This window comes from Vidua macroura, chromosome 1, assembly GCF_024509145.1.
Source record: "Vidua macroura isolate BioBank_ID:100142 chromosome 1, ASM2450914v1, whole genome shotgun sequence".
In the NCBI taxonomy this organism is placed as follows: domain Eukaryota; kingdom Metazoa; phylum Chordata; class Aves; order Passeriformes; family Viduidae; genus Vidua; species Vidua macroura.
In genome coordinates, this window is record NC_071571.1 from 29727543 (window position 1) to 29753590 (window position 26048).

The 26048-nt window shown below is 35.4% G+C and overlaps 1 protein-coding gene across 1 annotated transcript in view; it reads left to right on the plus strand.

The window, feature by feature from the left end:
* Window positions 1-26048, plus strand: part of AHR (aryl hydrocarbon receptor) — a 63802-nt gene that overhangs the window by 13179 nt on the left and 24575 nt on the right. The window lies entirely within an intron of this gene.

A 26048-nucleotide genomic window follows, 5' to 3' on the forward strand; every position in this document is an offset into this window, starting at 1 on the left:
GCAGCTCTATACCCCCATGGATTGATGCAATTTAATATAACCCAAACTAACCATCTAAAATTGAAATTTCTGTTAATATAACAAAAAGCGAGCTTAAAATGTTAATGTATTTGTAGTATAAGAGGAGAAACCAGGTACAAATGCTAACAGCTAATATGTTCTTTGGATTTTTCTTTTCCTGTTACGTTCTGGTATTTCAGTGATTGATGTTAATCATTGTTAGAACTCCCTTTGCAAGGAAATGAAAGGTTATCTCTTCTTCTCTGCCCTATGTGTATTATTTAATTAAAGGCATATGAAAAGTCAGTGTAGGAGCCTCTTATGTTCCACAAAGCTGTTGTAAAATTTCTTGAAAACCCTGTCGCAGAATGCAGAGCATTTATTTTTTCTCTGTAGGCCTTGTTAATCGGGAGATTAGTTTTAAGCATACTGTTCTGGGGTTTGCTCTGGATTCCTGACTCTTGTTTGCAAGGTCAGAGCCTAAAATATAATTTGTCTTGTTCTAGCAACATCAGTGCTTTGGAGATTGATGCTGTTGTATGACATTCAAACCTAGAACAGGTAGCAAGATAAAAAGCCTAGCCTCAGCAAGTACCACTGCTTCTCTGGCCTCGTGTATTCTAAGTCTTGTAATCCTTGCTAACATTATTGTTGTACTGTAGCACCTAAAGATAAGGTGATTTGGACCAAATCACCTTAACACAAATCACCACAACTGTTGCTCCCTCCTCCAATGACAGTTTGAGTGGACAATTATAACTAGAGCTTGCGCTTGGCTCTCAACATCTGTCTTCCATGGGCTTCATGATTCATCCATCTGAATTTCTAGAAGTATGGTTTGCTTGACTATGACCTTAGAAATATGTCCTAGTTATTTAAGGCTCCAGTATGAATACACACTAAAAATGTGTATAAATAATCTATTAATACTGGAATAGTTTTTGCTGCTGTCTGTGCTGTTTGTGACTCAGTAGTTTTCTTCCTGTGTGTGTTTGCCAGTGGGAGAAATGCCCTAGCTTTGCCTTATCAGAGTACAGATATTGTCAAACAGGAAATAAGACATGTATGATTGAGTTCTGTAGATGTTTACAGTTCTAGCTAGTTCTAACACTGTTTGTTTTTCCTGAGTAAACAAAAACTTCACCTCTGTTTGAACAGTTTCTGCTGCGTACATGCTTTCATAAGCTACTCACTTTAAAAACTATTGCTTTGTGAATTGTCCTGGAGATCCAGCTAGATAACTAGAAACTAATTCTATTTACCAGATCTTGGTCATTATAATTGTTTAATTTATTAGTTACCTCTTTTTAAAGAGGTAAAAAATAATGACTTTCAAATGTGTTCTTCAAAGTTTCAGGTAATGTATTGATAAATGTTTCCTGGGAAAAGTCTCTTGGGAGTTCCTGCTCATCAGTGCTCTGTCCAATCTGTGTATGTTTAACAAGGTATTACGTTAATGATAAAACTTAACCATAGTTATTCTAGAAACTTAAATGAACTAAACTATAAGAACTAGAATAAGTAATTATCTGAAACTCCTTAAGAAAATGTAGGTTTACTGCCTGCCAGCTGTGAACATTAAAAGGGACCTACAAGTAGGAATTAGTTGTCCTTAGTGATGCATGCTAAACTCTGTTTTTAATTGAACAAAGAGATGCTCATATTTTCCACTGAATAATTGCCTCTTGAAATTCAACCCATGTGCCTTTTGAATTGTACAGTACTGCACATTTTTTGCATGGCATTGTATAACATCTAATGAGTTGAAATATATACATACTTGGCCCTCAAGACAAATTCTAACTGATTGCATAAGATAGGGATTACTGGAGTAAGTCCACTGCCTGATTGGTCAAATAGTGTGACTTCTCCATCAAACTGTGTTGTCACATCTTCAGCAGTACAATTCCTGTGGGGCCACCAGAAGACACTAGCTTTGTGAGTGAATTCCCTTTTTCCTCTTGGTATCTCCATCTGAGCTACAAACTGAAGGATGATGTCTTTGCTTTATTGATTCTTTCCTTTATGCCACATTTTTTAGCATATTGTATTTTACTTATTTGGAGGAAAAAATAAGGGTAGCCCCCAGTTTCCTCCTTGCTTATACCATTTGTTGTTTGGTTTACTTTTACCAGACAATGGCAAGAGACATGCCTAGAACAAAACAAAGTCTTTTTTGCTTGTCCTCATAGCTGCTCTGGATTTTGCTTTGATACTGTCATGCTCTCTATGGTGCTATGTGTACTATCTTACCAGGGATCAGGCTGTTGATTTGATCACATTAAAGGATGTTGAAATGCATGCACCCCATCATCATTTGAAGATAAAACTCAAGGCTTAATGGTCTCCTGCAGGAAGGGTTTGAGCCCCATGACTAAGAGGTTTTAGGAATGTATTGTCCTATGTGTTTCTGAAGTGTCCCCCTTCCCTCTGCTTGTCTTGGTCTATATTAGCTGACTGTAAGCCCTGTGCAGGAACCCTTGCAATTAATTACCTTTAGCATTAGGAGCATCAGCTACACTGAATCCCTCAGTGCTTCTCGTAACATGGCTGTACTGCTGTGAAAAAGCTACTCTTAGTTAAGTGAAGAAATTCTTCCTCAGCTTTTATCTAGTGATAATACTTGTTTCATCTATAGGCTAGGGGCAAATCATGCCTGACAAACAGACTGCCTTTTATGAAGGGCACCTGGATTTGTGGACAGCAGGAGCACAGTTAATATTGTTTCCCTTGACTTTTATGGGATCTTCAGTGTTGTTTTTCTATCACCAAGCTGGTGAGTTAACATCTCTCCAGAGAATCTCTCCAGTTCTGTCCCAAGCAATCCATTCCACTTCCCCCTGTGTAGTACAACTGAGGTCTCACTGTCAATCTCAGTGGCAACCTGTGAAGTTCAGGGGGTGACTTGAAGTTTCTGCAAAGGACAAGGAAAGAATCATCTTTCAGACCGAGTACATGCATGTGGCTTTTAACAAGATAAGCCCATGGGCTCTGGCAGTGAAATAAGCTGAGGGTAACTCTCATATCCCAGGTAGAGAAAGGACGGTCTTGGTCTGGAAAGGAAGCCCACTTGATTCCCTTGCTATAATTCAGTCATTTCAGAGAGTCTTCTTCTAAATTGCTGAGAAGTTATGAATTGGTATAGAAATGCAACTTCATCTCTTTTGGTGAAATGTGTTTTCCTCCCTCAATTTAAATAAGAGATATTTCTGTTAGAAAGTGCTTATTCATTAATATTTTTATATAGCAAGGATTGGAATTGAATGGTCTTGTAAAGAAACATCCAAACCCACTTCCATACCCTTTTAATGCAGTAGTTGCAAAACTCAACGTTGCCTTTTACTCGTAGAATAAACTGTTCTCTTTCATGTATGGAATATAATTGACAGTTTCTGTTTTTTCAGTTAAAATGGTAGAGAAATTCCCTAGGCAAAAATCCTATGAAGTTGCTGTTGAGCCATTAGTGCAGTGAAGATAAAGTTAAGGCATTGTTTTCAGTAGGGGAAAAAAAAAAAAAGAATTTGAGTACCAGGTTCAAGTTTGTGTGAGGTGAGTTCCCTAATGAAACTGATGGATAAGAAAATAACTGGGAACTGTAAAGGGAATTTAAAAACCATTTTTGATTCATAGGCTTTACAATAAAAATTAGTACCGATGTATAAAAAGGAACAGTTATTTCAATATGGTTTTTTTCTTAAGCAAAGAGTTTAACCATTTCAGTGATTTATTAAAAAATAAAATCTATGGCATTAGATTGTAATTTTCTAGTTGCTATTAACTTGTCTTCTTTTCTACAATCCAAAAACCTAACAAATGGCAGTCTAAACAATACGTAATATTTAATAATCTTTTGCTTTGTTCTAACATATTGAAAAGTTATTATAGGAAGAGAAAACTCTGATTTTAGGAATCAAAGGCTCAGAAGTAGGAAACTGTTAATCTAGGTTCAATTTCCCATAGATCTCATTCCACAAGGAATTAAATTACTTCACTTTCATCTTTGAATTTTCATGCCTCACCTCAAAAAAATTAGGAAGCCCTTTTTCTCCCCCTTTTTGTGGCTAAAGCAGTATCACATTAATAGGTCTGATAAGTTACAATTTACCCTCATGCACCTCTTGCTGAACTTTTGTTTTTCTGAAGAAGCAAAAAAGACATACCAAAAGAAGCAACTGAATGGGAAATAGCTCAGAAGAAATATATGTGTGCCAGGATATGGTTTTGGTGTTTCAGCTGGTGACTGTCACCTCTGTGATAGTTAGGGGACAAGAGTTCATTGCCTCTAAGTTTTGAAACCACAAGCAGTATAGAGTTTGGTATGTGGTTGTTAAGCTTCAAAGCCCAAGTGAGAGATTAGAAATTTGAACAACTGTATGCTTCCTGAGATTTACTTTTCAGTTTTTAAGTACAAGATAAAAGCAAAAGTGAAATTCTATTCCTTATGTGTGTTCAAAAAAAAACTGAACTAAAATTTTATAACTGGCTAACCGTAAAAGCACTGCACACTTATTGCTGTTCTGCTGCATTATACATATTCATATGTAGTCATTCTTGAGGCTTGTTTTTTTCTCATCTCTGCTTTAAGTTGAGGAGAACTACCACTGGTGCATTAGAAGCTTAGAAATTCCCACCCACCTTTGACCCTCTCTGACAAAGACATAATAGTTTACTCCTGATCCTACATTTACAAGGTCTTTTAACCTTCTGCCTACTTCATGCCCTCAAAAATGGCGAACTGCCTTTCAGTGCCCATAAAAATCTCATTTTACCTTCCTTTTACATTGTCTGTATCTGGGAGCCTGATGGGGGTATTTTGAGCAAGATGTGCACACATACTCTTAGGCTTTAAGGGAATGAGCATTTATTCCATAGTGGTTGCAACTATTTATGACTCCATTTTTATTTTTCTATTCTTTTTTATTTCGTCTTTGTTCTCACACCCAGATCAGGAGCAGTAGCTCCTTATGCATAGCACAGTTTGGGAACATCTGCTATAGGAAGTGCAACTGTTTGTGTAATCAAAGGCTTGAGTCTTCCAAATGCAGTGACTGAACTCTCATTTTTGTAGGCTTGCACATGTTAACTGATGTTTCTGGACTGATTAATTATCCCACTGTGAAGAAAGTTCAGTATCAGTCACTTAAGGAAAAAAAAAACACAACTTGGTTGTTTGTTTTACCTTCCACTTAAGAAAACAGGGTTGTGTTAAGTACCACTTTGTAGCAACTGAGGATATGTCCCCCATTTAAGGGAGACTACTGCTTAAACACTTAGCATTCCATACTTAATAATGCTGTTAACTCTTTCTTTTAAAAGCAACATTAAAAAAGCTAAAAACATAAAAACCTGAGTTCAGCTGACCTGCGTAGCAGAGCTTGGGCTGGTTTTATTCAGTGTTGTGAGCAATTCTGTGGTATATAATGGTTTTTCAGCTCTTTAACAGCAGATATTTTATTTATTTTAATCTTTTATTGGTCTTAAGAGAAGTTCAATAAGCAGTTTAGGGCTTGCTGAGCTAAGTTTTGGGAATGGCTCAAAAGAAAGTATATGGTGAAAGCTGAGGAAAATCATCCCATACACAATCTGGTTAAACTTCAAGTTCTTGGGTTAGGTGAATGTTTTACAACAGAGTATGGTATATATGTTAGGCAAATCTAGTAAAAGTTCATGTCTTCATTCTGTAAAATGTTTCTAAAACCAGTAAGTGTATTGCTTCAATGTTACTACTTCAGCCAAATTTAAGAATGTCATAGCTACTGTTAATGCTTTTAAAAGAAACATGTTCTACATGGCTGTGATATTGTAGGGAAAAGGGTTCAATTACTGTACCACTAATATTTTGCAAAGCATTTTGCTCTAAGTATGCAGCAAGCATTTTTTTTTATTCATTACTTTTATTCATAATTTTTCTGTAGTTAGTAATACAAATTTACTCTTTGTTAGTAGTAAGTTTTATAGACAATAAGGCCTGTGAATTAAGGAGTGAGATTTAGCCAACATTTTGTACATTTGTCTGGGTGGGAGGAAAATAGGACATTAAGAGCTCAGGCATTGAACTACTGATGTTCATGCTAGCTTTCCATTTTAGTGGGTCTAGCACTAGAATGTGATCTTTCAGACATGACATTTCTAGTACTTCAAAGGTCAAGAGATCTTAAGAAATTTTTTGAGGATAAACTGCCTATATTACAAGACTTGCATGTTTGAGCTGAATTAGGAATAGTCCAGCAGAACACTGTCAACAAGATTTACAATTGCATTTAGTCTGATTTGTATATTTTGAAAACATTTTATAACCACTGCTTACATATTTAACTCACTTCAGAATTCAAGAGCAAAATAGACATTTGCTTCTCTGAAACCGTATTGAAGAAAAGGTTGCTAGGTAGTTTCGGTTCAAGATAAGGTTGGGTGTTTCTGTTGCTGTTTTAATGTTTTTGCATTAGTGATACAGAAAGAAATATGGATTGAAAAATGCATTTAAAAAAAAGGTGGTTAATTTTCTGGACTTATGAGTATTATGCTGTGCTAGGTGGTTTTCTTCTCAGACATAACTTCTGCTTGTTAATTAAAAGTGCTTGCTATAATAAGAATAGGCTTAAATAAGAAAATCTGGTTTTGCTGGACAGACCAAGTAATTAGGCTAACTTTTGAAAATTATAAAAAAGCTTGATTGTTAAAAAAACTAAACAAAAACATTCAGAGTGGGCCTGTGTGTGCAAGCAGATCACCCTTCACCAAATGGTTCTAAGTTGCCTGCTGATCATAATGTGTGATTTAGGATATGTTAGAAATTAAAAGTTGTGGCAAACTTTCAAAAAGTCATGATGCATGATATGAATCAGTTGTATTTTGACCACTTCCTAAATTGTTTTGCCAATAAAATATAGAGTGTAAAAAATATGGAATTGCATGCAAGACTTGATGACAATAGAGAACACTTAGAAAATCATTAGGATGCATATCAGAGAATTAAATAAGGCACACATCTCATAAAAGAGAGAGAAAGCTATAAAATCAGTGTGCACAAATGAGAAGTTTAAAAGCAATGTTAAAATAACAAATAAGAACATTTTACATTAAGCAGTAAGGAAGCCTGGGAAATGGTGGAATATTGTAATATATGTTACAAGCTATATAGGAAAAAATATTTCAGGCAAAGGATTGGATTGCTAACAATGAAAAAAATGTACTGGGTCTTACAGTGCCTCTTGTAACTAAAGAGGAGAAGGCATTAGAGATGCTAATGACAGAATTAGGTTCCACCTGTTGTGTTCAAGAATACTGGTTCAGTCTTATAAGCTTGTTTCTTGCAGGATTTGATTCCATCTGAATTAGACCAAAACAGAAAAATGCAACAAAAAACTTTTGCAAAATCAAGAAACTCTGGCTGTGTTTGAGAGGAACCTTAGCAAGTGTTTTCATTCCATGCCTTGCAACTTCAAATTACTTTACCATCATTTTACATCACCTGTAACATCCATGCCAGTCTGTGTTTGTATAATGCAAAGGACTTGTGTTTTCTTGTGCACATATTTACTTGCATTTCCATTCATGGGATCAAGTAGCAGTGCTGAGGGGCAGCTAATGCTGTGAAATGCATCTTCTCTCTGGAATACTATGACTCAAGTGAGCCACTGCATCTGTGTACAATGACATGTTTTTGGAAGGGTTCCCATCTTTGCGCTTCAAATAGTATCTCTGTCCATTAAGAGACAAAACTATCTGCTGTCCTTTTGTGCCTTCCTCTAACTGAAGATACATGACTGTTAGTGACTAAGCTGGCCAGACTAACCTAAATAGCTGAGACTGTCCTTCAGTTTTAACCCTTTGCTTTATTTTAAGCTCCTAAGTGTCCTAGAAAAGAATATAGCCATGTTCATTTTTGTCTCTTCTCTCTCAGGAAACACATATGTAAATTATTTTACAATCTCTTGGAGAGGATTTTTCTGATTAAGGAACATAAATGAATGAGGAGGGAAGGCAGTATCAAGTGGAAGGAGACAGATTCGGACGATGCACTATTAGATGGTTATAAGTGTTCAGAAAAGACTACTGCTGTAACCCCATCTGGGAGAAAATGACTTGTGCAGACTCTTTCAGTGCTCAAAGCCATGTGCTTATCTGGGTGAAATCATACAGGAAAAGATTTGTCTCCCTTTGGATTTGGTAATGGCCCCCAAGCCCACAGTTGCTCATGTTCATAAAGTGGGTCATGTTTTCATTCAAGATGAAAATAAAACACAGGAATTTACACTGTATATAAATATTTTCCTACTTAGGGTATTTTCAAGTATGCTGAAGATTCTTTGTCTGCATTAGCTAACCTCATTCTGTAGCTGTATTAAAGTAAATGTTGAAGTAGAGACGTATTAAATTAAATGCAAGAGACTTATGGAGAAATTGCTTAAATTTCTTTCACTTTTTTAATGAAGGTACAGAAACGAGGATATACTTACATTTCAGACGTTTCAGATATTCTGACTTGAGGTTTTATGATAGCACTCTCTGCTCAGCTATGTGATTCTTACAGGGATCCTTCTAGGACTCCCTGGTGAGATTCCCTGCCTTTGTAGAGGTGTTTACTGACTTTTATATGTCATGACCAAATCCTCTCCTTTGTTTGCCTTCTCTGATGGAAGAACCCAGTAGGTGCTATTATGAACCTTCTTTGCATCAAAAATTTCAACTCTGCATTCAAGGAACTTGTAAAATGTGAAACATACTATTTAATGTGCACAGATATACTTCAGGCTTGCAGGTATGTGGAAGGTTCTCTGGAAGACATGTAGTCAAGATTATCACTTTCCAAGATATAACACTGGACAATTTAATCTCCCCTAATTAGAAACTTAATGCTTAACAGGATGTAGCTCATGTGGCAGCATCTGAGAGATGTTTAGGGAATAAGTTCTGTATTTCAATAATTTTATGGTTTTCTTTCTGATGTTGAACATGGTAATCAGTAGGAGCCAAAGGACTAAGAAGTTTCCCAAAATGCCACTTTCTTGTGTAAAAACAACCTAGGAAATAATAATAAAAAAAATCCATCTAATGGGATATCTGCTTCATTTAGATTATATTAAGGCCACAGAACTCTCTTCCTCTTAAGACATTGACAACAGCCTTAAGAAATTTACCCTTAAATGATAATTGTGTAATTTCTAGTAACTCAACAATTAATCTCAGCCTGGTAAAGTGTTAGTTGATGCAGTAAATTCAAATATAACATTGCTGCAACATCACCTTTTCTACGCACATCTCTGAAAATAAATGTTGCTGTCTACTTTCTGAATGTGATAATAGACTACACGTTACTAAAATTTAGAGATTGTCACCTCACTTAAAGGTTCTGTAAAATAAGGCTTCATGCATAAGGTAAATGGAATGAAGAGATCCAAACAATAAATTATTTTACAAAAGCTGATTATTTTTGTGTTTTTATGCCATGCAGCAGTGAAAATTGTAATCAGTTCTGATTCTTTTGTTTATTTTATGAGCAGGGTGAATTGCTTATAGCAGAAGCTTTTGCTGTTTTGCTTGCAGAGTGAGTTGATTCCAGATTGAATTGAAGTATTTATTACTTGAATTTATTCTGCAAGACTGGCATCTATATATTTATGTATGCAAAGTGTAATACTGCTAAATGTTTGGAATGAAATAGTAGATTTTTTTTGGCACTAGGATCTAAGGATGGAAATGCCATTTGGTACATAAAAGTAAAAAACTGTAAATTACTACAGTCCTAACTAGACGAAACGCCCATAATTCCTTTCATGAGAAATACATTACTGAATTATGTATAGTTTAATTTACCCCTAAATTATTCCAGTTATGTTTCAGGAGAGAAACAAGTATCAATAGTTTTCACAGCCTGCACGAAGAGCAGGGAAATAAATCTATACATTAGCTACTACTTTTTTAATAACTTCTTTTGTTGCTAGAACTAGAAATAGAATAGGAAAGCTCGTGGAAATATTAACTTTTTATCTTCCCTGCAAAGCCAAGCTGTCCTGTAGAAGGAATTCCTGGGAATTTTGTGGCTGTCTTTTTGTGAGACTGAGCAATATCAGTTAAATCTCAGAACTGCGTATATCCTTTGTGCAAAACAGACCATGTCTATCCCACCTGTTTTTTTATCTTTGTATAGGTCAGTACATTCCTCTGCTTGTACATTAGTATTGTCATCACCAGTAATATGCCTTATTAATTTCCTTTTGCACTTGAGTTTTCTCAGTTTAAACATACCTGAGAAACCAGTTATGCTTTTAGCAGGGTGAATTTTATTTTATTTTGCTGAGTAGCTTATACATATGTACCACAGAGCTGGAACAGTATAGACTCAGTTCACTTTTTCTAAACTGGTAAAATAACATAAATCATAAACTTTTCCAATAGTCTTGGACAACCTTGTTTAGTTGAATGTTTGGGTCAGAGAGAGTTAAGAACTGGTTATGGAATATTAAAATTTGCAGTGAAAAGATAGTAATAATAGTTTTCTACTCTTTGTAAATTGTAATGTTGGATTCAGTGACATTTAATAATTGTCCATCACATTTGCAAATATTTGATGTATGCAAAGGAGGCTTATAAAATGGTGAGGTTGCAGCTATATGTGTTACTATATATGTTCTGCTAAACTTTATTTGGGCTGCGGGCTTGTATTAGCTGTTGAGCTCTGCAGCCCCGGCTGAGGCTGAGTGGCTGTGATTTGGAAGCTGTGAGTGGAAGCTCAGTGTGGTGATTTACTACTCACTGTGTTGAATACGAATCACTGGGTTTGTTTTACCTGAGCACTGTATGCTGTGAGCTGTCGTAACTTAAAGGCAAATATGTTCCCTGCTAAAACTATCCAAGCTGTAGAGTGAGCCATGTCCGCTCTCGGGTTGGAAGGCAAGCTGGGGGAAAGTGTTTGAGGGCTATCTCACCTTTCTAAATCAAACTCTTCTGTTCTTCAAACCATTGCATTTCTTGCTATTTTATTACTTGTGTTTTGCTGTAAAAATGAGGATCGTTCAACTTTATAATCATTTGGAATGCAGATAGATATCTGAAGCTGAGCTGCAGAATTAATAAACTACATCCAGAATGTGTTTGTACGCAAGCTCTTCTCCAACAGAGATGAAAACTGCTTAGAAATGGAAACATACTTTTGCATCCTTTTATAATTCTATGTTATGTATTAAATGTAATGGCAAAATTAAATCCTTAAATTATGATTGGCAGTAGTGTTACAAAAATGGTGATGTGCAAGGCAGTAAGGGGGATGTGTATAGCTTTTGCCAAAAATTCTCATGTTGCTCTTCCTTCTTTTGTACTGTAAGGCCAGGGAAATTAGTATGAAGGTGTTTCTGGTATCAGTCTGGACTTATTTCTACAAAACAATTCATAGCAGCAGTATATTTGAAAAAAAAAGTTATTATCAGAATATGCCACAATTTATAAACTCAAATTAAAACACTCTTGGTGAGTTCAGCATCCTCCTGCACAAAGGGCTGGGATGCAGGAAGGAAGTGGGGTTTGTCTCACTAACAGTCACCATCTGAATCCTGCAGAGAGTTCCGTGTCATCTTTTCATCTGTCCTATATGCATCTCCCTCAGGAACATATTAAAACTAATAATAGATTCTCATTCTGGTTTATAAAAGCTAATCTTTAATTTGATGGATTAATTTTAGAACTAAAGTGAATGTGGAAGCAAAACTTAGTTTCTATTAAAAGATTAAACAAATATGGTGAATAGTTGCAACTGGATCATTTTATATAAGCATATATCTTGTCTTTAATGACAGCTGTCAAAGGAACATATTTGTAAGTGTTGTTATTAATAATTCAAATGGCTTGGTAGAGCAGATGGAGTCAATTGAGTGAAATTGTCACTAGAGTGTTTCAAAGTATTTTTGCACTATTTTAGCTTACATTTTAAATTGTTAAGCTAAATGCATATATTTCTGTAACTGTGTTGGTTTTTTTTCTGGTGAACATAGTGAAATAAATTGTTAATGTAAGTCTTTTTACCTAAGAATCAACTGCATAAGGATAACTTGATGTGTATTTTGGGGGAGGAACTGCTCAACTACAAGAAGTGATTTTGCTTTTCTTCTTGGCTAAATCCCAAATATTCGAAGCATATGGAACAATTTAGCAGAAAATACATAATTATCAAACAGATCTGTCTTTGCCACCTTGAAAATTATTTCTTGTGGCAGGGTAAATGAAACCTCATGTTTAGATTTTACTTCATTTGATCTTTTGCTGCTTTGGCAGCTGAATACAAAAAAAAAAAAATACGACAGATGGCACCATTAAAATATGGGTTGATTTGTGCTTACTCTAATATGAATCTGAATATGCTTGATAAAGGCATGGCACAAACTTCTAACTGAAATTTTGAAGTAAAGTACATTTATCTTGGTAAGAACATGAACAATCTGTGTAACTGTAAAAACAAATTTAATATCATGCAGGTGTTCACAAGAAAATATGTGCACATTATTCCTTTTATTATAAATAAAACTGCAATCAAATTTTGGCTTTAAGCTTGTTTTTGTTTCTCTTTTCTATGTGGAACCAATATTAGCGATTGCCAATTCTCTATTGCAGTGTCCACTCTGTGGGCAGATAGCCTTAATGATGTTGTAGCCTTACCTATAAAAAACACTTTTTACAACATAAAAAATGTTCTGTCAAGATTCATTCAGTATGCTCTCTTTTACGTGACTTCTGATTTTCCTTTATTACTTTACCAGATCTACAGTCTTTTGAAAACAGAATTTTATGGACTAGATGATGCATTTCCCATGAAACACTCATCCCATAACAGAGTGGTCCCTTTTCAATGGGGACTGGGTCAGAGATTAATCTTGGCTTTTTTGGTCAGTGTCCCAGATGGAACATGCTTTCTGATTTGATCTTTCAGGCTTGAGAAACTTTTTTTTTTTATTCTTTCCTATATGGTAGATATTTTTCAACAGGAAGAGCAAGTATTATGTGTACCCTCAGCTTTCAGACCTCTTTTGCAGTGGAAAAGGAAGGAGTGTGAACCACCTGTAGCAGAGGACTGAATAAAACCTGGGTTTATATCCTGATACTGAAAAAAAGAGCTATGCAATTTTCTTCAGAAAATTGCCTGTAAAACCTGTAAAAGCTTGTAAAAGAATCAGTGGCTACCAGTTGTCAAAAGATTTATGCCATATGGGGGAAGAGTCAGGAGAAATCCAGTTTCTGCATCATGCTTAGGGTCAGGGTGAAGTGGGTGCCAAGCCATTCTTCCCCATCCAGAGGGAGGTATGGCAGCTGTGCATGGTGGGGCTTAGAGTGGAACTGAGGAAACTGAAGTACATATGGTATTTAAATTGGGAGTTTTCTAAATATTGTGTTGGATATAGAACCCCAAATTTCGTGTGTAAGGTCCTTTATGTGGATCCGGCCTTCTGGAGTTGTACAGTACTCTGGCCCATAGCCATATCCATCTCTATTGCACTTGTCCGCGTTAAAATAATGTTTCCTGTTGCATAACTGTTTTCAGAAGTCTGGGAGCCAGACAATAACTGTCTAAATGAAAATGTTAAGAATGTTTTTCACTTCAGCAGCTACAGTTAATAAATACTGATATTTTTGTAAACTTGTAGTAGTTCTCAAAGTGCCAGGTTTTCTGGTGGAACTAAAACAAGTGATGTGGAAGACATTTTATTAAGTTGGACTTAGCTGTCTTTTGTTTTTCCCTTCTGAAGATTTTGGTAGTTTCTCTTGAAGCAGTCTTGGAGGTAGTATTGAAGGATACATTCCTGTAGAACAGGATTACTCCATTTATCAAACAGACTAAAGTAACTGAAATTCTCCAGATCTGAGAGATGTCATTCTGTTTGTCAGATCAAGTTAGGGTCTTACAAATATCACAGGAACAGGAACAAGGGAGCCCTAGAGAGTACATATTAGAGGAGATGACTGTGTTTGTCATGTTTAGCATGGCAGAATGCAACCTAGGTGTTATGATTGTGGTCTGTGAATGCACCAAGTCAGGTAATACCAAAAAGGGAGAAGAGCTGTTGAAGTCAATGGGCAGTGTTATCACAGGAGGAAATAAGCTGGACATGATAAAATGGACACTGGCGATTTGAAGGTTTCAGTAAAATAAGCCTTACTTAGAATGTCAGTGAGGGGAGAAAGGAAAAACAAAAAAAAAAAAAAAGAGGAAGAAGTAAGTATTACTGAGATTTAACTAAATATTTGCTGTGGTGATGTGGTATAACAACAATTCTTGTCTGAAAATGTTGCTTTGTCCCCTTTAAGACATTGCATCTTCCATCTTGCCTTTTTAATGGCATGTCAGGTGCAGTGAAAGTTGAGCATGCTTCAAAAAACATTTGTGAGGAAATGGTAACTACTTATGTACAGCCTTTCCAATGTTGTAGTTTCTTTAGAAATAAGAATTTATGGAATTCCCAACAAGAAAGGAATGCATGTGAAATGAAGATTCAGTGAAAGGGGCCGTTCTTTCTGAGCATCTAGCAAAGTCTCATGTTTACTGTAAAGCTGTGGAACCAAGTTATGTGGAAGCAGATGGAAATCCCTTTTAAATGTGTTGTAGTATTGTTGACTTCAGAGATACAAGATACTGCAACAACACACCATGGGTATCTATGAGCTCCGTGTCACATAGTGTTGCAACTCCAGAGAGGTCCCTTTTGCTGCCAGATTCTCAGAACAATCTTTGTATTTCTAGACAGTTTCAAAACAAACAAAATTTCCCCACAGCACAAACAGAAAACAAACAAAAACCCCCAAACCCTCAAGAGCCCCAACCCCTGCCCTCCCCAACTAAAAAAATTCTGCCAGTCCACACAAGCCACATAGTTCTTCTAATGTATGAAAGTGAAGAAGAAACTGCACAAGCAACAAGAAGCTGAAATCTGGATACTATCGTATCACTCATCTTTCTTCGTGTGTGTCGTTGCCCTCCAGGGCATCTCATCAAGGCAGGAGCTTTCTGTGTTTATGTGTATCTGTGGGTAAAATGAAGTGGTGATGTTTAATGAATAGCAATTAATTATCTATCTTGATTTCTGAAACAGTTTATTAAAACTAGAATGCAAGCATTAAAAATATTAAGAAAATTTTGTGTACCTTTTGGCTTACTAAAAGCTTATGCTATGAAAGGGACATGTCATTTCTGTATTTAGAATTGTTGGGAATAGAACCTTTACTAGAGTGTTTTTTTTTTTTAAATAATAAGTAAAATTTTATATATTAATTTTAGAATCTTAAAGACATAATCTATGTTAAAATATTTTATGGTATTGCAGAAAATGTTCTGTCTATGAGAACTGGTAGACATACCTGGTAACATATTAATGAAAATTTTTGCTTTAGGTTTACTGTTCATACACATCTGACTCAACTGAGCAGTTGTTTCTGAAAGATGAATAAATAAGTTCCAGTAGTAAGTTTTTGTTAATACTTGCCATGTGTAGGGTGTGTTTTAATATTTAAAGTTTTAAATATTTAAAATGTTTATTATAAAAAAATTCTGTAAGGCTAGAATTATTGGAATAAGCTTCGCAAACTTACACCATGGTTTGCCTGTGGTTTTATCAGATTGCTTCTATCAAGTTTACTTATGGACAGACTAGAACAGGCTCTCTGTGAAATGAATCCTGTGGGGCAGAGCAGATGACAGAGGCAGAGGTTCCTCTTCTTTGCAGCATTCCTTGCCTTTCTATTTCCCTCCTCTTTGGGGTTGTAATGAATAAAATATAGTTTTCCTTTGCGTCACAGCCTAACCCTTAGCAACATAAGTTATATAACGCTTGCTGTTGCTATTTCTGTATTTCTGCTAGATCAGAAATACAGACCTCCGTCCTGTGTGACCTCCTAAGCACAGTCTTTGATAAAAGTGTCTGGGATAAAATCCAGTCTGACCTTTTTTTCCCTTTTTCTTCTTTGTATATCAGAAGCCATTGAAATTTATACCTTATTATATGGAGACTGGTTATATGGAATATATGAATGGTTATATGGAGTAACCATTCATAGGTCTTTAATTCATAGACTTCATAGTTCAACATAGCAAACCAAAATTGTCAGGAAAGAGGATATTGAAATACTGTGCAGTTATAAGCTTCAAGCTTTGTGTAATCTGATGTGATTTTCACATGGAGCACTGAGATCTCTCCCAATTAGAGAATCTGAACTTCCAAATCTTTACTGCATTTATCCTTGCAGTGCTGGTGGAGCTGAAGTGCTCCTGTTCTGGTTTCATGGCTAAGGAAATGAAGTGTACAGTGCCTGTATGATGTCCACCGCAACGCACAGGAAGATGATGTCAGAACCACAAAACCATTCATCCTCTCAACTTTTAGGCATATTTTTGATAACTTCCTCATTGTCTTCAGCCTCTCAGTCTTTTTCTTTCTTGCCTGCCTTCCACCCAGCCTGCCCCATGTATATGCTGTAGTGTATATTTTAATCCTATATTTGCTTAAAAAGTATAATGGTGGCTGGTACTGTGTAAAAAATATACGTAAACCACAGACTCTGCACTATTTATTGCTGTCCTCATTTTTGGATGTAGACTTCTGCTGTCTCAAAGTGCTGACACAACTGAAGCCATGGAGAAAGACAGCTGCCACTTTTGCAGGCTATTACAGTTAAAGCATCATTCTTTTAGGATAGTAATATGAAGTTTTGGATATTTCTCCAAAATAACAGTAGAAACCCAGCATCTTGTCCAAATTCTGGCTCAGGAAGTTGCTATACATTTAGCCCCCCATAAACTCATTAGGTAAGATCTAATTCCTGTCCTGGTTACCTGCTGTTACCTATTCAGCTTTCCATAGGAGACTGAGGTTAGAGTTCATTTCTTCTAAGAGGCTTTTTGGTGGTATAAAAATAATGCCAGGAAGAGTTAGAGATGTTTCATACAGGCTTTCCCATGTTTCAGGTGCTAGAAAAAAAAAGTTTATGGTTTTCTTCCTCCTGTTTAGAATTTACACATGTAGTCATGCATTTAGCAGAACAATAACTTTTAGCAGTACAACTAACTATTAAAATACATCTCCTTGTTTTATTATAAATGAGATTTAGGATTTAAATTGTGGTCCACTAAACACACAACTTGTAAAACAGCAGATAAGTTACCAACTTGATGGGTCACCTTTTGTAACTTCAAGATATTTTGAAACGCAGCTGATATGGGCTTGTATTTTTTTTCTATATATGTAGTTTAATAACTATTTCAATGAAAAAAAATTTGCAAATTTAAATGAAAATCTTGTTCTTTAGAAGATACATATTCAAATAGTATGTTCAAGTATAACATACCATAAAGTAAGGGAAATTAAAATACTACACTATAGTATTTATAGGATATGATGGTTTATCAACAAAAGCTGTAGGATTTAGAAACTTTTTGAAAGGTTGTTTTCTGCTTTTGTTTGTTGTTAGTGTTGGTAAATTTTACTAAGCAGCAAAATTAGATTTAGAGAAAAGATTATTTCTTTTTTTCTCCCAGTAGAACAAATGAGTGTACTCATTTGCTATCTTATAAATAATCTTGTGATTCAGAAATGTAATTTCTGGCAAATTTGTGGCTCCCTTTGAGTCTTGGCCAATGAAATTTGATTGAAGTTTAGGTAGGAAAAAAGGTGATACTCCTGCCAAGTTTTTGTCAGTTTTATGATTTATAACTCTGAGCATTGGAAATGTATCCTTGCCATAGACCTGGAAACCAAGTAGAACTGATCTGAACTCCAGACATGTCAATTTTGAAAGGGCAAGCAACAGGCTTCCTTATGCCAAAAATAGCTTTCATGCTAAATTATTTAAGTGTATTATTTGATCACAGATAAATGAAAAATAGTATTTTTCACTTTGGACCATTTTTGTATAGTAGGGCAAACACAAGGTCATTTTAAATTTAGACGGGTTTTGTTAGGTCAATCTGAAATATCACATGTTCAAAAATCATGGTACTTGGTATTGAGAAAAATGTGTGATGCTTTTATTCCTTATGTATATTTGTTATATATTGATTGCAATGAAGAGACTATTTTAGACTCCTGCAGCAATTCAAGTAATGTGTACCGCTTCTGCACTTTTCTCTTGTTGAGTGTAAAATATGTATGAAGACATGTCTGAAGTGTAAGTACAGCAGGGCCCTTGGGAAGTTCTGGAGCTGTACCTTGAGTAATTTCAGTCCAATGCTGACAAAATATTTACTGGTTCATTTTTGGTTTGTAGGTCTGTTTTTATCCATGGTCTCTGAAATGTTCAAGTAGGATTCTCAGTAGAACCTTAATATTGAAATTTCTTTATCTTAATTGTGCTAAAAGTATAAATATTTCCCCATAGTCTAGCAAATACATATGGTTATATTGTAGTAGGTGCTTTGGTGGCAGCCACTATAGGTTCCCAACAATTTATATTGAAATATTTTGTATCAAGGCACTTTTAACCATTGGAATCATCTGCTTTGGAGATGAAAGTTTCCTTTCCCTGTTCTTAGCCTAAGCATTTTTGGGCTAGTCCTACATTTCTTCCTCCCTTATATAAAACTTATTTTATACTTGAACATCCTCACAGATGGCTAGACTTGTGCTTTCTGCTGTGTCTGATTGTACAGCTGATGAGTATGCATTTTATTTGGTTTGAATTTGGGCTAAAAAGAAAGTACAGGATGACTGGAAATGGAGGGGGTGCACATGCACAGAACTTGTAGTGCATCCAGTGCAAGTGGATGCTGCTGGGCTCGGGTTGCAGTAACAAAATCTGCACACCTGGAAATATTTGATTTCTAGAGATTTGTAACATCATTAAGCAGTCTGTATCTGTACAACAGTTAAGTTATTGACTCTCAAAAGCCCAGGAATGTCACGGTGCGCTGTCGCAGTGTGCTGGGCTGCGTGCTGGGTGTTAGTTCGATGTCAGCGACAGCAGGGGTGCGACATTCCCCCTGCGAGCTCTGCAGATCCCAGTTATCGCTGGTCCGACGCAGGAATAGAAAACAGCGACATGGGTCTTGCGGTAGAACTGGGGTGATTTATTAGATGGATGCCGCAAGGACCCAAGACCAGGGCCCAAAGACCAGAACCCCAAGACCTGCGACCCCAAGAACCAATTTAGGGGGTGTACAAAGGATTTTATACTACAACTCGGGGTGCGTGGTATAGGACTAGTAACCAATGAGGGCACAGTGGTGGGGGGGGGGAAGGGAGTCTAAGGAGGGACTAACTTTCTACAAACCTTTCAGGGAAAACAGGGGAGGGGAACAACACAAAGAAACAAATGGGGTATGGAGTACTAAAAGATCGACAAGGAATGTTCTGAGAAAGCGGTAGGGATAGGGAGGGTTGACAACTTGGGAGGGGAGGAGAATAGTGGGCAAACAAAAACTTAAAGCAAAACAGACCACAACACAGGAATTGCTCAGAACCTGAGCCCTTACCCTTGTTTTGTTCTCCTTTTTCAAATAAAGAAAATAATTTTTCAGTTAAAACTTAATCTGGTAAAGGTTTTACTTCCCCTCAGTGGCTTGTTTACTTCTTTCACCAACCATAACCTACTAACATTTCTTTGAAAGTATTCATGGTGGTATGATTTATCGTCTTGTGATAGCTGCTTCATGGCATTTTCTCTCTCTTGAGCCATGAATAATTTCTTTGAGGCCAAATCAAGAAATACCTGTCTCTTGTGGCTTATTGGTTCTTTCAGTAGCTTCTCCTAAATATGCATACATATTTATATGTCTCCACATTAGCTGAAAATATTTTTATGAATCTATGTACCATGTCTTCTGAAGCTGATAGTTTTTAAACTATAATTGGCTTTTTTTATGGAAAGTAAAGGCAGCTCCTGGGTATGTTTTATTGGTAATTTTTCTGTTTTAAAATGTATTATTTGGAAGCAGGTCCAATACTGTCATAATTAGGTGCATTCGTTGATACTTAAGAGGGAAAAAAATGTATCCTTTGTTACTAGTCACTACCAAATCTACAATTTCATCCTCATTTTGCTTATATTTACAAAATCCGGTTATTCAACTTCCATGATCACTTTTGTAAGGTGTTCTGATATTTCTCTAAAATATTCTGATGTTGTTCTGCACATCAGAAAACTTATGTATTTTTTACATTTTTATTAATGTATTTATTACATTTTGAAGTTTCAGTAGTAATGGAGAGCACATGTTGTTATCCATTGCTCCATCCATCCACAGTTTACTGTAATTTAGAAGCTGAACTGTAATTTATAATACATTTACCAGGAAGACTGCTCTTAAATTATTTCATCTTCAGATATGTAAGGAAGAAGACCCACTGTAAATCTATCTTGACAGTTATTCAGAATCATAAATGAAAGGGTAGGAAACGGAAAATTTAAGGATGCAAAACACAGTGGAAACTTTTTCTCGCCTATATGTAATGTGTTTTGCTTGTAAACACAGCCTATACTGAAGACAGTCTTGCCTCATGTAACATAACTATGACTTTAGAACTAGTTATGATAATTCTGAATTTTATTTATTTTCTCTTGTATCTCTGAATACAGAGCAATCCTTCACAAGTTTTATTACTAAAATGTACAGTTTTTGCTATCCAGAAATGCAGCTATTTACAAAATATGCAGTCAATGCATCTTTTATCTTCCTAGAAAAATAATTAGTTGCATTTTTTCCTTGTGTTACTTAACTTTCATAAACTTTTTTTGCCTTGATACTGTCAGAGATGGCAGGTGCAAAATGTTTAATATAATCTTAAGTGATAGAAATAGATAAGGTTTTATGTAGATACATGGGTGTATATATATATATATATATATAAAATACTTTCTCCCACTTAAAATGGATCTTTCACCAGTATAAACAATTTAGCTTATGTTAATGATTTGAGCAAGAGTTTAATATTAAACTACTGTTTTCTCAGTAGTGCCCTCCTTGTCTTGTGTTAGCTGGTGACCTTTGTGTTGAAGCTTAGCATTTGTTGCTGGAGCAAGACCACCCCCCTCAAGAGAACTGTTGTTTTTGTACAGTAATCTAGAACAGACAAGTAGAATTTATAAATCTACTGAAAAGGTTATGAAACGGTCTCAATTGGCTTTGACTGCAAACTTTGACCTGTTTGGCCAGATTTTGGAAACCATGCCAAAATTTGATCTAAAGCAGTTCTGGGAAGCTCTTTAAGATTAAATTCCAGGACTGCATGACTGATGGGCTAGTGATATACTTGTGATATTAGACAAGGGTTGCTTCAATACAGTTTTAGGCTTGAACAGATAATTCACCTAAAAGTAAAAATTATCTCAAGTCTGATTAAAAGAAATTTGTTGCATCTCAATATGATTTTAAAAGGTCTGTTTAAAATTTGGCATCTTGATATTCTGTTCTCTACACCTCTCAGTAGTGAGCTACCCAGACTCCTCTAAAACAATTTGCTATGCTTTTTCTTTGGGGAAGAAAAAGTAGGAAAAGGTTCTAAACACATCATACTTTGGTATGGTTTCCGTAAACCTTTTCAGCCAGAAGTTGCTGAAATGGTTTTATTCAGCACCCTAATAACACGTGGCTGGATTAGATGAATTTTGAGATGGAAAGCTTAATCATACATTTTTTCACTCCTTAGATAATCAAATAGGAGACATTTGGTGTGTGAATGCTCAGGTTTCAGTGGTGAAAAATCTCTCCAGACTTCACAGCTGAGCACCAGCAAATGTGCATTTGTGTCAGAAAATCTTCTTTATTTACTCAAAATAGAAAAAAACTCCACTTTTATTTATTTTTCTCATTTACTTTGTTCTTTCTGATGACCTGAAAAAAAAAGTACTTTTTTCCAAATTTAGTAATTTCTAGATTTGAGGAAAACAGCTTAATAAACTTGATTTGGCTGAGTTGAGTATTGACAGTGTCCTGATACCCACTGATGGATGCTACTCTGTTGTTCTATGGTCAGACAACTGATCGTTACATAAAATATTAGTCACATTGAGGTTAAAGGCATTTTTATTAGATTTCATTGTTATTAGTATTTCCTTTGAATATTTGTATAAGTGCTGTAGGTGTGTCACTTCTCTCATGAACAGGGGAAGTGGAACAATTTTTGAATCCTTTGTCTTTAAGTAATTTAACTATCTATATTGTATTCTTAAAGTAATAATAAATTAAACAGTTAATGTATGTATGTGTTAAATCAGGCTTCTGCATGAATGCTTGTCAGAAACTTAAAAATAATTAGATAATTAGGTAATTGCTAATGTATATGCCTTATGATGAATTCTCTGCATCTCCACGTACTTTATTAACTTTGCAATAATTAGCACAAGTAGGGCCCTCTCAAGTACATCGGTTAGAGTATATTTGCACTTGCTCTATGACAATTTTGTAATTCTCTGCTGTTATAACTTCTGGTGAAGAGAATATGAAATCATTTACAGGATTCCTGTTGAAGGTGCTGTAATAGCTACAGATGGCTGCCTAGTCATTGATTTTGCAAGCTGAAGTGGGTGAAATAGTGGAGCTGGGACTTCAGAACAGCAGCCTGTCAAGTGAGGAAATCATGGCAAGGATTCTTACTGAGAACAGGAGTGACAGCTGGAAGGAAGAGGATGCTGGTTGTGGGCTGAGGCTTGAGGGGAGCATACCTACCAAGTATAAACCCTAGAGATCAGGTGTTTGAAGGTAAAAAAGACCTTTTTCATCTTGGACTAGAGTCTCTCTTGAAGGACAACATAGTGATTAAATGAGACAGTGGATAGACTTATTTTTTAAATAATTTTCCTCAGATTAGATTACTTTCTGAATATCTCAGCAGATCATTAATGAAATTAATCTATCATGAATTAGTAGTTGATTCAGCATGCTGCTTATAACTCATGCAGTTTCTTATAGTGACTGTTGTCCTTATGTAAATAATTTTTTGATGAATACTTATAGGGTTTTAAAATGAAAGATGGCTTTTGTCAGTAGTTAGAGCTCAATTGCTAGAATTCTGTTTCAGACCTGAAGAAGTAGGTGTATGTCAAATGTTTTTTTTTCCCTCCCACTCCATACTGTTAGTCTAATAAAGTACACTACATCTCCATGTAAGTCTCTTATAACCTGAAAGTAATGGTTAAAGTCAGAGATAAGAAGTTGGTAAATACTGATGTAACCATTGTTATTTAATTTATCTTTGTAGATGTAATGTAAAAGCAACTGTCTTTTACATTTGCTGGCTGGGTGCTAAAGCATTTTGCAATCATAAAACAATGTATCAGAATATATATATATATAAATATATATATATATTATATATATATTTATGTCTAGAAAAATCTATTAAATGTCACTGTCTAGTTTTCTTTGCGATTCAGCTTGTACTTCAAATCAGGGAAGTCTAGGCAATGGAATGATGCTTATTGCAGGACATAGGATTAAATGGCAATCATTAACCTACTTGGAAAGCAAATGCTTACAATCCAACCCTCCTGCTAAAGTTGTATAACAGATATTTTTTGGTTTGGGTTTTTTTGTTTGCTCATTTGGTTTTGATTTTTTTTACAAATATAAGTAAATTTGCTTTATTTTTAATGTTTTTAAATTATTAGTGGGAAATTCTGAGAGGTAGCTTGATAGTGAATATATTCTAGAGTATGTGCACAGATTTTTCCTCTTTACTCTGTGGGAGTATTCCTGTTTTAATTTCCTGTGTAGGAAAATTAAGAGAGGATAGCCCACAATGAATTCTATTTAATTCAGAGGCTCTAAGACTATAAAGTAATGAGCTACTGTGATTATTCTGTCTGATGACATGAGTAAGATAGACTATGAGAACTAGCAGAACACATATGGCTGATTTTAAGCTAGGTGATGTTGACTTTAATATTACTTTTGGATGAGTTATGCTTTGTAAGATTTAGTTCTCCTTTCCATTAGCTGGTGTTTCAGAGGCCACCTGATTGTGTGGCTAAGTCTGTTCAGAACTGCTGCTTAGCAAAGTGGTCCTCCCATGCTGTAAGGTTCCTTGTTTCTGGTAGCCTTCAATTTGACAGTGTAGAAGCACACATTACAAGTGTGCATCCTGGTATCTGGGGTTGTTCAGCGCCAGGGACTTGGGTGGCTTGTAGCAGGCACTGACAGGCCTGTGATTTATCTGTCAGAACAAGGTAAATTTGGATTTGTTTCCTTTTTTTCATGAGTTGTATACCAAATTATGGATATACAGCTCTAACTTCCATTGTATCTTCCATTTTTACTAATCCCGATTGTTGGCAATTTTGCATGGGCCTTAGTTGTAAACACCTTGATTCCATCCACATTCTGATTTCTGCAAGAGGTGTAGAATCCAATTCAGGAAAATGTTTAACTTCACACTTACCTCTTGTGCACTTTGAAAGTTAGGAAGAATATAGCCACCAGTGCATTGGCTATGTTTGAGCTCAGGAGCTGTGATAGATTCTAGCTCTCAGACAGTGTTTAATCCTATCAGACATTATAAAGGAAAAACCCACTTGTATTTAATGACATACAGTATTTTGTAGAATGGCAAGAGTGATTAGGCATCTTTACTTGCAGCTTTCACAGCTGAATATGGACTTGTTCAGTAATCATACAACATAAATTTTAAAATGTTTTCTTCTGCTGCCTGTTGGCTTCAGGGGTATTTAGTGAATATTCTATATATCCTTTTGAAATATGGTAGAAAAAAATTGACTACATAATGTATTCACATGAATTTGCTGTGACTGTACGTACCTCTGTGTGTCCTGTTGCAGGACATTTTGACTACCTTATAGGAAGAACAGCAGTAGGGTTTTAATTTCAAAGCAAACATTTAGATACATTCTGATCTGATTAATCAGTTAATGTCTCTTTAGAACACATTTTTCCTCTGTGGTGCCTTTGAGGTATATTTTAATTAAAAATGTCTGGCTTGAAAGTTCTTAGCTGCCATGATCGCTTAAAAAATGGGAAAGGCATAATTTATCTTTCAGATAATATTTATAGTGTAAAAATATAATTTAATGTAATTTAAAAGTGAGTAAATAGAAGTTCTTCAGGATTCTTGACTAAAGTTCTGAACAGTAGAAAAATTAAGGTTTTCAGCAGATTGAAAAATCATTTGAAATTTAGGCTGAATATCTCATCAGTATGAGAAATTTGTATTTTACAGAAGTCCCGTTGTTTTTATAGGCTTTATTCTGTTATAAATTTCTGTTGCTTTGCATCATAGAAATTTTGGATATGGTAAAGGTTTAAGGTACAATTGCTCAAGTAATTTTTAGCTGTTTAGACACTACAGACCTACTCAGACTAATTTCATATTTGAAGGCTTTTTTTCCCCCTCTCTTTTTTGGAGTGGTGAAAAGTAGGTAACTTCTGAGTTATGGATGATCTTTGAGTATGTAGTTTTATTTGACAGCATCCTGTTTATTAGAAGGATGCAGAGATGAGACTGTCGTTTGGGAACTTCATAGCAATATGATCTGATTCTTCATTTCTTAGTTATTGGGTAACTTTTTCTTTCAATTAGATATATTTGTGATCTGAATAATGATGATTCATTGTTATAGTATTTTATCTAAAGCTGGAAAGAGTACCTAGTTGTTTAAAAGGTTAAAATTTAACTATGACAGAAAATACCCACATCTTTTTGTTTGAAATACCTTTCTTTGTTTTGTTGGGATTTTTTTACTATGTACCATGCATTTAGGGTTCATGTTTCTTTCCTTCCTTTCCCTGAAGAGAGCTTTAGGTCTAGAGCAGGCTTTACCTGTCTGATGAACTATAGTTTGATGTCTGAAATTAGGTGGTATAAGAATAAGTGCAAGTGTTTTCCTACCTTAACACAGAGTTGCTGCTGTCATAGGAGGATGGCCTATGAACACAAAAATGTCCTTAATTTGTCACAAGAGTGACACACTAGAAGTGAGTCTTATAGTAAAGAGAAGGAGAAGAAGGAAAAAAGGTATAAAATAATGAGACTTGGGTTGATTGCAATAGTAATGGTTTTGTTGTGAAAGTACTATATATAGAAAAGAGAAAGATGACAAAATTGGAGGGTTCACTCTAAAGGTAA